Source organism: Miscanthus floridulus, chromosome 16, assembly GCF_019320115.1.
Source record: "Miscanthus floridulus cultivar M001 chromosome 16, ASM1932011v1, whole genome shotgun sequence".
Taxonomy (NCBI): domain Eukaryota; kingdom Viridiplantae; phylum Streptophyta; class Magnoliopsida; order Poales; family Poaceae; genus Miscanthus; species Miscanthus floridulus.
Window position 1 is genome coordinate 103,038,314 of NC_089595.1, and position 13,744 is coordinate 103,052,057.

The following is a 13,744-nucleotide window of genomic DNA, read 5'->3' on the forward strand; positions in this document are numbered from 1 at the left end:
CAAGACTAGCAAGAACAAGATTGCCTCGTTGGTTAAAGTGCATGTAGTGTTCTGCAAACTAGGATTTGGAGGTGTTACACAATCGAGCTAGTCTGCTTATTGAGATGTACTCTCTCCATTCCAAATAAGTCTGTCGGTGTTTTGGACCGGCGGGCCCTCAACCAACTAGTGAAAATGTACTGCGTGCCCCTAATCCCGGATGATGATGCAAAGAGACACAAGGTTTATACTGGTTCAGGCAATAGATGCCCTACGTCCAGTCTGAGAGATCGATCTTGTATTCCTTGCACCGAGGCGCTTGTAGTAGGGGGTTACAAGCAGGGCGAGAGAGCGAGCTAGTCCCAGGTCTCTGCGTGGAGCGGTGTGAATTGCTTGAGACGTTGATCTCAGGCAGTGCGGAGGAATGCGCGTATTACAGAGTGTTGCGCGTTGCTTGCGCGTGTGTGTTTGAATCTCTGTCTGTCTGTGCGTGCGTCTATGCGTGAGTTCGTAAACTCGTGAGCTCCTCTCCAGAAACGGCCCCGATCACTCCCTTTTATAGTTGAAAGGAGGACAGGGGCAATACATGTGTTCGCTACGCTGCGTCTTGCGTGCGGGGGTGGCGTGACCGAGCCCTGTAGCCTGCCACTATGGCGGCATGGTCGACATAGCGGTCTTGTCCTTGATGTACTGGAGCGACGCGCCGGTCACGCCCGATCCTATGCGACGTGGGAGCTCCAGTGATAGCTTGAAGTAGGGCATGGCGGACGACGTGTCGGTCGCTGTATATCGATAGCGTAGAGAGCCGAGGCTTAGTCGGTGCAGAGGCCGAACCATCGTGGGGGGCTCGGCGGGCGTGAATCCCAAGGCTGTCGAGACCCCAAAGCGGATGGCCGAGGCTCGGAGGGAGCAGTTGGTCCCGTAAACTGCTTCCGAGGCTACAGGGACCCGAACTTGACTCCCCACGCCGCGCTGTCCTCGGAGCAGTTGGGGTTAGGCAACACAGTGCAGCACGGGCGTCAGTCGTGGGCACAGTGCCGAGCACAGCGACCGGTAACCCCTGCCCCGTCCTATCCCGGACGGCATGGTGTTGACGCGACTCCCATCTCGTCAGTCACTCTGCTATGTCGAGCCGTCATCCGGCTGACGTCGCGGGAGTGGTTGGTCGCGTTAATTGGACGTGACATTCTATCAGAGAAATCGATCGAGGCGGAGGCGACGAGGTTGTCGCCGAGCCGGCCTCGAGCGAGGCGGAGAATCGGCACCTCGTCCGATGCTTTACGTGCGGGGCCTCGAGCGAGACGGAGAATCGGCACCCGTCCGAGGCCTTACGTGTGGGGCCTCGAGCGAGACGGAGAATCGGTACCCCGTGCGAGGCCTCAAGCGAGATGGAGAATCGGTACCCCGTCCGAGGCCTTACGTGCGGGGCCTCGAGCGAGACGAAGAATTGGTACCCCATCCGAGGCCTTACGTGCGAGGCCTCGAGCGAGGTGGAGAATCGGTAGCCTCGGATAAGGTGGGGGTTTGCCGGTAGTTGTACCTTGGCTTCGATTTTTGCAGGGTCTAAGCGATTTTTTCGGTTTTACTTACGGGACCCCTTTTTATGGTACCCGACAGTAGCCCCTGAGCCTCGAGGAGAGTGTGAGCGCTCTCCCTGAGGTTTTGACGAGACTTGGCTCGCGGCAGCTCCTGGCGGGATGGTGTTTCGTACTCGAGGCCTCGGTGGGTGTGCACGAGCGCACCCGCCAGGTGTAGCCCCCAAGGCCCTGGAGGAGTCGATTTATTCCTCTAGGGGCTTTTCACGTGTTTGAGCGAGGGGTTTTATCGTGTTTGCTGAGCCCATGAGTGCGAATTTGGGTCGCTGGGTCTCGGCTTGGTTACAGGAAGAGCCCCCGAGCCTCTGCGCAGAGCAAGAGGGCGATCAGGAGTTCCCCTGTCTTTTTTGTGCGGCCCTCACACATCCTTTTCATTCGGAATGAGGGGTGGAGTATGCCAGGCTACCCTCGGTGGGTGCGAGCAGTGACATCTCTGGTGAGCTATTATCGGGTAAGTCCGAGTGGAGGCACGTGCCCCATTAAATAGGGGTCAGCTGGTGGTCCAGAGACGCACTCCAAAAGTACCAGAGGGCTTCTCTAGTGGGTCCCAAGGCCATTCGTTTGGCCCCAGGGGCTCGGTGCCTCCCTGCGGTGGGATCCCATTTAGAGACCTCCCTACTGGTCTCGGACACAACTTAGGGCATCCTGAGCGATCGCTTGCTCAGGCATCGGCCATGTACGGGCTCACCCATAGTCGTCCCAGACTCTATTGTCCTAGGGCGGCTATCGAGACCCTCGGGGGCCCAGCCTTCGAACCCCTGAACCGTAACGGGCTCAATGCCCTTTATCGCGTTTTGCCAGGCCCCCGCGTGTGAGCTCGGGTTGCTGGTCTTCGACCTGGTTGCAGGAAGAGCCCTCAAGCCTCTGCTCGGAGCAAGAGGGCGATCAGGTGTCTCCCTGTATTTTTTATGCGGCCCTCGCGCATCCTTTGCGTTCGGAAGGAGGGGTTGTTTGCCGAGCCCTCGAGTGCGAGTTTGGGTCGCTGGGTCTCGGCTTGGTTGCAGGAAGAGCCCCTGAGCCTCTGCACGGAGTGAGAGGGCGATCAGAAGTTTCCCTATATTTTTTGTGCGACCCTCGCGCATCCTTTTTGTTCAGAAGGAGGGGTTGTTTGTCGAGCCTTCGAGTGCGAGTTTGGGTCGCTGGGTCTCGGTTTGGTTGCAGGAAGAGCCCCCGAGCCTCTGCACGGAGCGAGAGGGCGATCAGGAGTTTCCCTACCTTTTTTGTGCGACCCTCGTGCATCCTTTTCGTTCGGAAGGAGGGGTTGTTTGCCGAGCCTTTGAGTGCGAGTTTGGGTCGCTGGGTCTCGGCTTGGTTGCAGGAAGAGCCCCTGAGCCTCTGCACGGAGCGAGAGAGCAATCAGGAGTTTCCCTGTCTTTTTTGTGCGACCCTCGTGCATCCTTTTCGTTCGGAAGGAGGGGTGGAGTATGCCAGGCTACCCTTGGTGGGCACGAGCAGTGACACCTCCAGTGAGCTGTTATCGGGTAAGTCCAAGTGGAGGCCCGTGCCCATTCGATAAGGGTCGACTGGTGGTCCAGAGACGCACTCCAAAAGTACCAGAGGGCTTCTCTAGTGGGTCCCAGGGCCGTTCAATGGGCCCCGGGGGCTCGGTGCCTCCCTATGGTGGGATCCCATTCAGAGACCTCCCCGCTGGTCTCAGACATGACTTAGGGCATCCCGAGCGATCGCTTGCTCAGGCCTCAGCCATGTACGGGCTCGCCCATAGTCGTCCCTGACTCTGTTGTCCTGGGGTGGCTGTTGAGACCCTCGGGGGCCCAGCCTTTGAACCCCTAGACCATAACAGGCTCGGTGCCCAGTTCCTTCGTCTGAAAGGAATCGGGTGGGGAACATTCCTCTCCCATCGGCTGACAACGGCAGGTGCGCCTTTTGAGGCGGTTTCTCGAGGAGATGGAACGACGCCTGCCGTTGCTATGGTTGGATGCGACGTGATGTTAGCGGATGAGACGTTACTGTGCATGCATGATTAATAAGGGAAAGGTGGGCGCGCGGGCAGTTTAATCGGATCCAGATTAACTGCGCTAGATCTAAGGGAAACTTCCCCGATTTTGTCGCCCGTCCATTTTGTCCCCTTCCCGCATAAATACGTAACGAGCCTCGCCCCTCTCCTCCTTACCTTGCCCGCATTCGCCTTTGCTGCCCTCGAGCCGTTGCTAGGAACAGAGAGCGCTGGGGAGAAGAAGGGAGAAGGGGGAAAGAGAGAGAGAGCCTTACCATCGTAGCCGCATTCTCCACTGTACCCATGGCTGGCAGCGCTGTTGTCCTCTAGGTGGATCCTTGGGGTCCACCCGATGTGTCCACAGAGATGCTACAGTCGCTCGTCGATGACGGCCTCCTCTGCCTGGTCACCGACCCCACCAGGCCAGAGTGGATTGCTCCAGGGGGTGAGTCGAAGCCGAGGCCACGCGACGGGTACATCGTGAGCTTCGTGGCCTTCACGAGCATGGCTTCAGCCTACCAGTGGACCGGTTCATGCGGGTGCTCTCGCATTATTACAGCGTGGAGCTCCACAACTTCAACCCCAACTCCATCGCGTAGGCGGTCATCTTTGTCGCCGTCTACGAGGGGTACCTAGGCATCGCCCCCCACTAGGAGTTGTGGCTCCACCTCTTTTGGGCAGGGCTCACCACCAAGCCGACGGGCATGGCGGGCATGCGGAAGGCGATGAGGGCCGATGGCTGCACTCTCCTAGTGTGCCAAGACTGGCAGCCCCTTTACATCCTAGCCCAACTCGCGTCGTCCAACTGTCGCTGGTACAATAGCTGGTTCTACCTCCACAACGATGACGGCGGACTTCCCCCCTACACTGAGCGGGTCATGGAGAGCCAGCTAGAGAAGTGGAGGTACGGTGTTCCGGTGGTTGATCAGCCCAAGCTACGGCCGCTCCTGTAGGGGCTGGAGAGGCTGCGCAGCCATGGCCTTACAACGACAGTGGTCGTGGCAGCCTTCCACTGCCAGAGGGTGCTGCCATTGATGGCTCAGCGGCAGCGCCTGTTCGACATGACACCGAATGAGCCGATCGAGGGCGTTTGGATGTCTGCAATCGCCCTCTCTAACGAGGAGATTCTATGTCGGGTGAGAGAGATGGTGGAGGGGCAGCTAAGGAGCGGTGGTCTGACCCCGTTCATGATGCGCCCATCGTGGGGGTACCTCTCTCTAGTAAGTCACATGCCGCTGCGGCCCTCGAGGCCTCCTTGCTCCTCGCATTTTCCTGTTCCCTTATTTGTGTTCACCGTTCCTGTAGGGGATGAGGGATGTGCGAGCCTTCCCGCCGCCTGTTCCCGAGGACGCAGAGCGGTGGGCAGTGAACTGGGCGCATGCCGAGGCACAGAAGAAGCGGAAGGATGCCGAGGAGGCAAGGCGCAAGAGGAAGATCCTTGAGCACGAAGAGCTGGAGAAACATCACCGGCATCAGAGGCACGCGAGTCTCTCGGTGGAGCCTTCTCTGTCACCGTCATTGTCGGATTCCTCGAGCGATGATGACGAGAGCGAGGTGGGGCGGGGTATCCTGGACCATCTCCCTGACATCAGGGGGATGGTGTTCGGGGCATCGACGAGCAGCCCAGCGTCTCTAGGAGGAGGAGGAGAGGACGCCTCGGGGCCGGCGATCGCCCGCCCCGGGGCCAAGGCCGATGCGCCTGAGGCACGGGTGTTAGGGAAGCGTGCCGTTAGCCTGGTGGGCTCAACCATGGAGGTGGAGCAGGTGGCGGCGAGGGCGACGCGACCACCTCCGCAGAGGGTCAAGGAGGCACCAGAGTCCAGCGAGGGCCGACTGGCACTGGCGGACATGGAGGCCGTGCCTCCGTCGCTGCCGTCGTCGTTGCAGAGGATGAGGGACGCAGTGCAGAAGCGGTTGTGTCCCCGTTCAGGGTAAGTGCTTTGTCAATGTCTGTAGCCTCTCCCGCTCGTCCCTTGGTCATATGTTGATCTTGTGAGTGCTTTGCCCTTAGCTGGAAGCGTCAGGCGGAAGTGCCCGCCCTGGTGCCACATAAGGCGCTCAAGGTGAGCACCAGCTCCACCGCCCAATGGGTGATGGAGGCACAAGCCGCCATATAGCATGGCGCGGCCTCAGCCAGGGCCGACCCGAAGGAGCCGGACGCCCAAGGAGAGGCTACCGAGGCAGCCTCGCAGCGAGTGGGGGATGAGGCACCTACGTCCCCCTTTGTCCTCATTGCTCGCTCTTGGCATCCCAAGCCCGATGTTGAAACACTCGCGAGTGGGGTCGTAAGTGCCTTCGTCGTCGGAGTCAGAGTAGCCGAAGCAGTAGTCGCTCGCGACTAAGAAGTGGCGCATGGCTTCAAGGTCGCGAAGCCTGGAGAAGTCCGCTCTGGCCCATGCCTCGTCCTCCTTCGAGGAGTCAGCGTGGGTGTGGGTCGAGGTAGTGGCATCGAGGTCAAGGGCGAAGCGTTGGTGGTGTCATGAGGGCTTCGCGTGAGCGGAAGCGTAGGCGGAAGCGTAGGCGGCGGCGGCATTAGTCAACCCGAAGGGGTACAGGGATGGTGCCATCGCCGGGCTTTGCTCCACCAGAGTCGACCCCTCAGGAGGCGATGGGGCAGAGCTTGATGACGGGGCGACGCTGCATGCCACCGGCGTCTTTCCCTTACCCAGGCTTAAGCTGGATAGGTCCCCAACCAGGGACTCTATACCAACAGCTGGGCATGGGGTACCGGTGGGGCGCAGTGTGTCTTCCTAAGCTTGCGCGGTGTCGGGGCAGTCCCGCTCGCGGCGTGCCTAGCGAGTGCGATGAGAACGGTGGCCCAGGCGCCGCCTGCGCCTAGGCTACTGGTGCATGGTATCGTCATCGGTCGATGGGGCTCTGGGTGTGAGGAGTACCATATCATACTCACATCCTAGAGACATGAAGTCTAGGCTCCCGAACCAGATCACCATGTCGAGACGCAGTGGTCATATAGGGTCTGCTATGCAGAACTTGTTGGGATGATGAAGCTAACACGCAGTAGAGCCTCTACCTAGCACGCCAACTGTTGGTGTTTTGGACCGGCGGGCCCTCAACCAACTAGTGAAAATGTACTGCGTGCCCCTAACCCCGGATGGTGATGCAAAGAGACACAAGGTTTATACTAGTTTAGGCAATAGATGCCCTACGTCTAGTCTGAGAGATTGATCTTGTATTCCTTGCACCGAGGTGCTTGTAGTAGGGGGGTTACAAGTAGGGCGAGAGAGGGAGCTAGTCCCAGGTCTCTGCGTGGAGCAGTGTGAATTGCTTGAGACGTTGATCTCAGGCAGTGTGGAGGAATGCGCGTATTACAGAGTGTTGTGCGTTGCTTGCGCGTGTGTGTTTGAATCTCTATCTGTCTGTGTGTGCGTCTATGCGTGAGTTCGTGAACTCATGAGCTCCTCTCCAAAAATGGCCCCGGTCACTCCCTTTTATAGTTGAAGGGGGACAGGGGCGATACATGTGTTCGCTACACGGCGTCTTGCGTGCGGGGGGTGGCGTGACCGAGCCCTGTAGCTTGCCACTATGGCGGCATGGTCGACATAGCGGTCTTGTCCTTGATGTACTGGAGCGACGCGCCGGTCACACCCGATCCTATACGACGTGGGAGCTCCAGTGATAGCTTGAAGTAGGGCATGGCGGACGACGTGTCGGTCGCTGTATATCGACAGCGTAGAGAGCCGAGGCTTAGTCGGTGCAGAGGCTGAACCATCGTGGGGGGCTCGGCAGGCGCAAATCCTGAGGCTGCCGAGACCCCGAAGCGGATGGCCGAGGCTCGGATGGAGCAGTTGGTCCCGTACACTGATTCTGAGGCTACAGGGACCCGAACTTGACTCCCCACGCCGCGCTATCCTTGGAGCAGTTGGGGTTAGGCAGCACAGTGCAGCACGGGCTTCAGTCCTGGGCATAGTGCTGAGCACAGCGGCTAGTAACCCCTACCTCGTCCTGTCCCGGACGGCATGGTGTTGATGCGACTCCCATCTCGTCGGTCACTCTGCTGTGTCGAGCCGTCGTCCGGCTGACGTCGCGGGAGTGGTTGGTCACGTTAATTGGACGTGACGTTCTGTCAGGGAAATCGGTCGAGGCGGAGGCGACGGGGTTGTCGCCGAGCCGGCCTCGAGTTTGGCGGAGAATCGGCACCTCGTCTGAGGCTTTACATGTGGGGCCTCGAGCGAGACGAAGAATCGACACCCCATTCGAGGCCTTACATGTGGGGCCTCGAGCAAGACAGAGAATCGGTACCCCGTCCGAGGCCTTATGTGCGAGGCCTCGAGCGAGACGGAGAATCGGTATCCTGTCCGAGCCCTTACGTGCGGGGCCTCGAGCGAGACAGAGAATCGGTACCCCGTTCGAGGCCTTACGTGCGAGGCCTCGAGCGAGGCGAAGAATCGGTAGCCTCGGATAAGGTGGGGGTTTGCCGGTAGTTGTCCCTTGGCTTCGATTTTTGCAGGGTCTAAGCGATTTTTTCGGTTTTTGCTTAGGGAGCCCCTTTTTACGGTACCCGACAAAGTCGTTCTGAGCTTGTCAATGAAATCTAGTCGACAGTCTACCGAGGGGTATGCCCACGGTAATAGATGAATCAGTGGAGGTGCGCGTGATGGGGAACTAGATGGCAACATGGAACGCAGAGACGGCGATTTAGACATGTTCAGACCGTCAGCTTGACGTAATACCCTACGTCTTGTGTCTTTGGTGGATTATATTATGAGATGGGATATCTTGGGATCTCTACCGACTAGGGGACCCCTGCCTCTCCTTATATACTCTGGAAGGGTAAGGTTATAAGGAAACCAGTCCCCAGCTTAGCCAAGAAAAAATTGATGTAGAGAAGTAGTACAATCATCGCAAGATGACGTGTACACACGTAGTCCCCGAGCCCGCTAGAAGATGAAAAAATAAATCTTGTAGCTGGGTCAAAGAATTTTAATGAAAGCTTGCCAACGTCATCCGCCATGTACTTATCAAGATCCCGGACGTGCTACCCAAGATCAGCACCCTGATTCGAATAGCATGGAGCAACTTGATAGCACACCGATGAGACGTAGCAAAATCCGACCACCAAAGGAGTCCTCGGCTTAGCTGACGATGCTTGCACGAAGAATCCGAACGCCGAGAAGTGCCCAGCTTAGCTGACGACGCTTGCATGAAGAATCTGAAGGCCAAGGACTCCCCAACTTAGCTGGCGAGTCAGCGACGAAGTGAATGCCAAGTAGAACTGAGCGCCGAACAATCCAACCAACTGGTCGGCGACGATGTCCATGAACCTAGCGGTCCGAACCAGTTGATCGACAAAGAAGTCTAAATGTCAGGTGGTGCGACCACCCGGACGATGGTCCTTTTGTCCTTTCCGGGTGATTCAGTCCCGAGCGTAAAAAATAAGCTCGTTGACTGAACCAGGTCTCTGCAATACAAATATGTAGAACAGGTAGTATATGATGTATCTTGCCGAGCAGTTGTAGATAAATATTATGTTTATTTAGAATTTATTCATATTTTAAATATGAGTAACTTTCTTCCAGTTGATTCTGTATAGCATCACCAGCCCCCATCACCAGCCCTGACTAGCCCATATCCTATAGCGTAGAGTGCTTAGCACCCGTTTAAGCGTAAGAGCACAGGCGTCAACGAGGAGCCACCGTCGATCACCCATAACGCAGAGGGCTGATGCTCGTGCATGTGTAGGTATGAGATCGAGAACAGGGCCGCTTCTGGATAACACAAATGAGAATGTGGCCCGTCAGCGAGTCGTTGGAGAATATTTTAAAAATATTGTAAACATTAAGTGTTCTTTTGGAGAACCAGCCGTTAATTTGTGGATGAGCCTCCAGCCCCGGCTAGCCCGTAAATTGTAACGCGGAGCGCTAGAGCTCGCGTACGTGTAGGAAGACAAGCGTCACCGAGGAACCGCTGCCGACCACCCATAACGCAGAGGGTAGGCGCTCGTGCACATGTAGGGAGAAGCTGAAGAAAGGGCCGTCTCTGGAAAGCACAAGCGTAAATGTGGCTGTTCGAAGAGCCGTTAAGGCAAAAGCGTATGTCATCTTTAAGATGGTATACGTGGAGAAAAGTTGTTCGAAGAATAATCATGTAGAGGACAGTATGGAGAAACATCATGGTAAAAATTGTATTAAATATAAATATAGGAAGGGTACTTATCTTTAGACAGAATATCTGGTCGGCGGCGTATGACGTTATTTGATCGGCGTCGACGAAATTGCCCTGTCCTCGAAGCTTTCCGGCCTATCGTTATGGCGGCAGTCGCGGTTGCGGTCGACATAGCAATGTTCTTTGCGGCGATCATCATTGTGACGCGGCATGGCTCGCTTATGACTTGGGCGCGCTTAGCGGCTCGCTTGGTGGCTCGCTTGGCGGCTCGGACGGCTCGCTTAGCGGCTCGGGGTTGATCTCGTGTAGGAGCCGGTTCTGATGAACTCGTATGCATGCAAATCTTTTATGACTATTTTTGGTGAAGGCCTGCACGTCTTGACCCTCCTCTTGCATGCTCCTGTACGCCGCACGTCTCCCCTCTGGATATTGGATTGCTAAGCCGGACATGCACCTTGTGATGCAGTCGAACCCGTGTAGGAGTCGAATTCGACCGCAGTGCACGTCGATGACGTCGCCTTGGCCGGCAGCGCGCTGCTCTTCTTGCTTGCTGCTCCCAGCGTAGACGCGGCGTTATCTCGATGAGCGTGCATGAGTACGAGGGAGTCTTGCTAGCTTGCATCCCACGGCTCCGTAGATCCAGATAAATATGTGCTTCTATATTTCTTCGACCAGTTAGCATATACAGCCGATCAGCATCTTTGTGAAAACATTACTCCACATCGCTTTATCGTTGGTCACCTTTTTCTTGATTGTTGGTCGTCGTGATCTGTGGCAATGATCTTGCGTATCCGATCGTATTGCTGCCAATAGAAATCATGCACACATTCGGATATATTTATAAGTATAATAATAATATTTAATTAGGAAGCGACTTGACTAAGCTTTCTTAGATTGCTTGACTCTGATCTTGTTGTCGCGTGTTGCGTCTGTTGAAGGCACATGGCAAGGCGTCGGACTCTAGTACATGCGGCCGTTCACCGAGGAAAGCAATCCGCTGCGTGCCAGCGTCAAGTTGTCGTCGAATGCCAAGTTGTCGGCGACGTTGGTTGAAGAAAAGATTCCCATCTGGTTCACCATAGAATCAGCACGCACACCCCCTATCTGGCGCGCCACTGTCGACGAAATCTGGTCGGCAGTCCACCGAGGGGTATGCCCACAGTAGTAGATGAATCGGTAGAGGCGCGCGTGATGGGAACTAGATGGCGACACAGAACGCAGAGACAACGATTTAGATAGATTCAGGCTGTTAGCTTGACGTAATACCCTACGTCCTGTGTCTTTGGTGAATTGTATTATGAGATGGGATATCTTGGGATCTCTGCCGACTAGGGGACCCCTGCCCCTCCTTATAACTCTGGAGGGGTAGGGTTACAAGAAAAGTATCATAGTCGGTTATATGACAAGTATTCTATTTAGATTATAATATCTATAGTATCCTATCAAATTTTCTAAGTGTCTTGCGGTGTACGCCGAGCAGTGTCGTGCACCGCAAGTTTTGATGTTGTGGACAAGACCGTTCCTAATGGTGTGATCCATGTCCCTCGCCGTGGGTACCTGGGGTTATACCCCACAGAGCTCTTAATAATTTTTTGGTGCGGGTCCTTTGCTGTGTCAACAAGAACTGTTTAGTGACACATAACTTGCTTGAATAATCCTTTGTGTGAAACATTGAATAAAATCCTGACCAAAAAAATTATTAAGATCTTCCAATGCAACATATATATTCGTTGGTTTCAACTTTTTTGCGTGCAAATCAAATTTGATCGGTGCTTTGATCGTTAATTGTTTTGTGACTGACTTAATAAGAGCATAGATAACAATGCACTCTACTACTGCCTTTATGTACATTTGCAACCCACCATTAGTCTACCAATACTATAGTTAGGCACTAGGATATATTTCATTTCATCGTTAATACATGGCCTATTTTATTCTCACAAAGTTTCTTAGAGCTGATGTATCAGCTGTTTGTAAACTTAGTACATTCTACTTCTCTCCTCTCTCTCTTCTCTGTTGCGCTAGAATGACTACTGTTTATAGGTAAAAAAACATTTATTTATTGTGCAGCGTCTAAAATGAAACCATTTTTAGGCAAATGCCTTTTTACCATATGTTTTTAACTACGGCGTGGCTAGTGCTTGGACACCCGCACAGCCCGCCCCCGTCTGCCTTCGCCCTGCCCCCGTCTAACTCTATCCCGCCCCATGCGCGCACTCTGCCCCAGTTGGTCCTTCCCCTGACCACCTCCTCTCTCTTCGCGCGGCCGACACTCGGGAGGCGGGATGAGCGGCTGAGGACAAGCACGCCCCCAGCGTGCCCCGATCGCAGCACCCACGTCTGTCGACCCCCGACGCCCTCATCCCCCGTCTGACTCTGTCCCGCCCCACGGGTGCACTCTGCCCTAGTCGGTCCTTCCCCTGACCCCCCCCTCCCTCTCTCTCTTCGTGTGGGCGACACTCGGGAGACGGGATGAGCGGCTGAGGATGAGCACACCCTCAGCGTGCCCCGATCGCAGCACCCACGTTTGTCGGCCCCCAGCGCCCCCGTCCCCCGGCCCCCGGTTTCACCCCCTGCCGAACAACATAAAACACTTGCAACATGAAAAAAATATTTAAATGTAACATACGTCTGAAAACAGATAAAATATTTAGAACATACACTTGTAACATGTGCATGTGTAAGTGCAATCAAGCTCTAAGTGGATTTTGGTGATTTTGACCACATAATTAAAGGACTAATAGCTTTGACAAGTGTTTGACAGCATATTTTTAATCGTGGATGCAAAGAAATTGAGGAGACCCCCAAACTTGAATGGATGGCTTGCCACGGCTCTAAGAGCTAGTTTAATTTATTTTATATTTTGAAATTGAGTCATAGGACAAGCCGTACTATCAAGGGGGATACTAATGGTGTGCTGGATGTAACCAAGTGCTCAAAACTCTATCTACATCTCAAATAATCCTAGCCACAAAAAGGCCAGCAGAGCTGAATTCTTATCTGCTTTGGCCTACGCGGAACCTCCGCGCTCAAACGTGGAGGCTCCGGGGTCTATCTGACCAGATCGTTTTGTGGGTGACGTGGGTGGTATTTATACCATACCCCTTCGCACCCAACGGTTATCTTCTTCCTCATTCACTTAGACTCGAACTGAAGCTCTCTCTCTCTCACCCAAGCTTGGTGCTCCCAACTCCCTTGCTCAAATCTTTGTGATTCCTTGAGGGATTTGGCTCTAGAGAGTGTGAGCAAGCTCGAGAAGATCCTTCTCCTCCATTCTTGTGCACTTGGTGAAGCCCTAGCTGCTTGGTGTGTTCGTTACTCTTGGAGCTTGGCTCCTAGACGGCTAGCAGTCGCCCGGTAGCTCCCAATCTGTTGTGGTTGAGCACCGGGAAGTTTGTATTACCCTTTGTGACTTAGTGGAACCCTCTAACCCATTGCCTTAGTGATAGGTTGGAGAAGAGGAGTGAGTTGAAAGAGACTCCATAGCCTTTGTGGCTAACCTCAAAAACGTGGATGTAGATAAGCCTTTGTGGCGAGTTGAACCACCGGATAAATCCTTGTGTGTCACTTTGATTGCTGTTGTTGTTGTTATTACTTGTGATTTGGATTGATTTTTAGGGTTTGCATCCGATCTACAAATTCCTCATCTTCTTGGTGCAACCGACTGTTTGGATAGCTCAACATACTCCCCAAGAAGGCTGAAAAAGGCCTATTCACCCCCCTCTAGGTGACTTGCTAGATCCTTTCAATTGGTATCAGAGAAGGTTTCCTCATGATAGCACTTAACCGTGTGAAGAAATGGCAAGTCCTAGAGAAAGGGTACCAGAGGAAGATGGAGAGGACCGCTTTGAGGAAGCTCCTGAGGATGATGCCACAACAGCGCTTGAGTGACTTCCAAAGCTCAAGCTTCGTGCTAAGGGATCCTCCAAGGGAGACAAGCAAAGGGACAAGAACAAGAACAAAGAGGAGAAGAAACACAAAGCAAGAAGAAAGGTGCAATCAAGTCCACAACCAAGCAGCGAGTCGGAGAATGGATATGATGATGATGAGTACTATGCTCCAAGGCTACCAAAGAGGACACTCAAGTCTAACA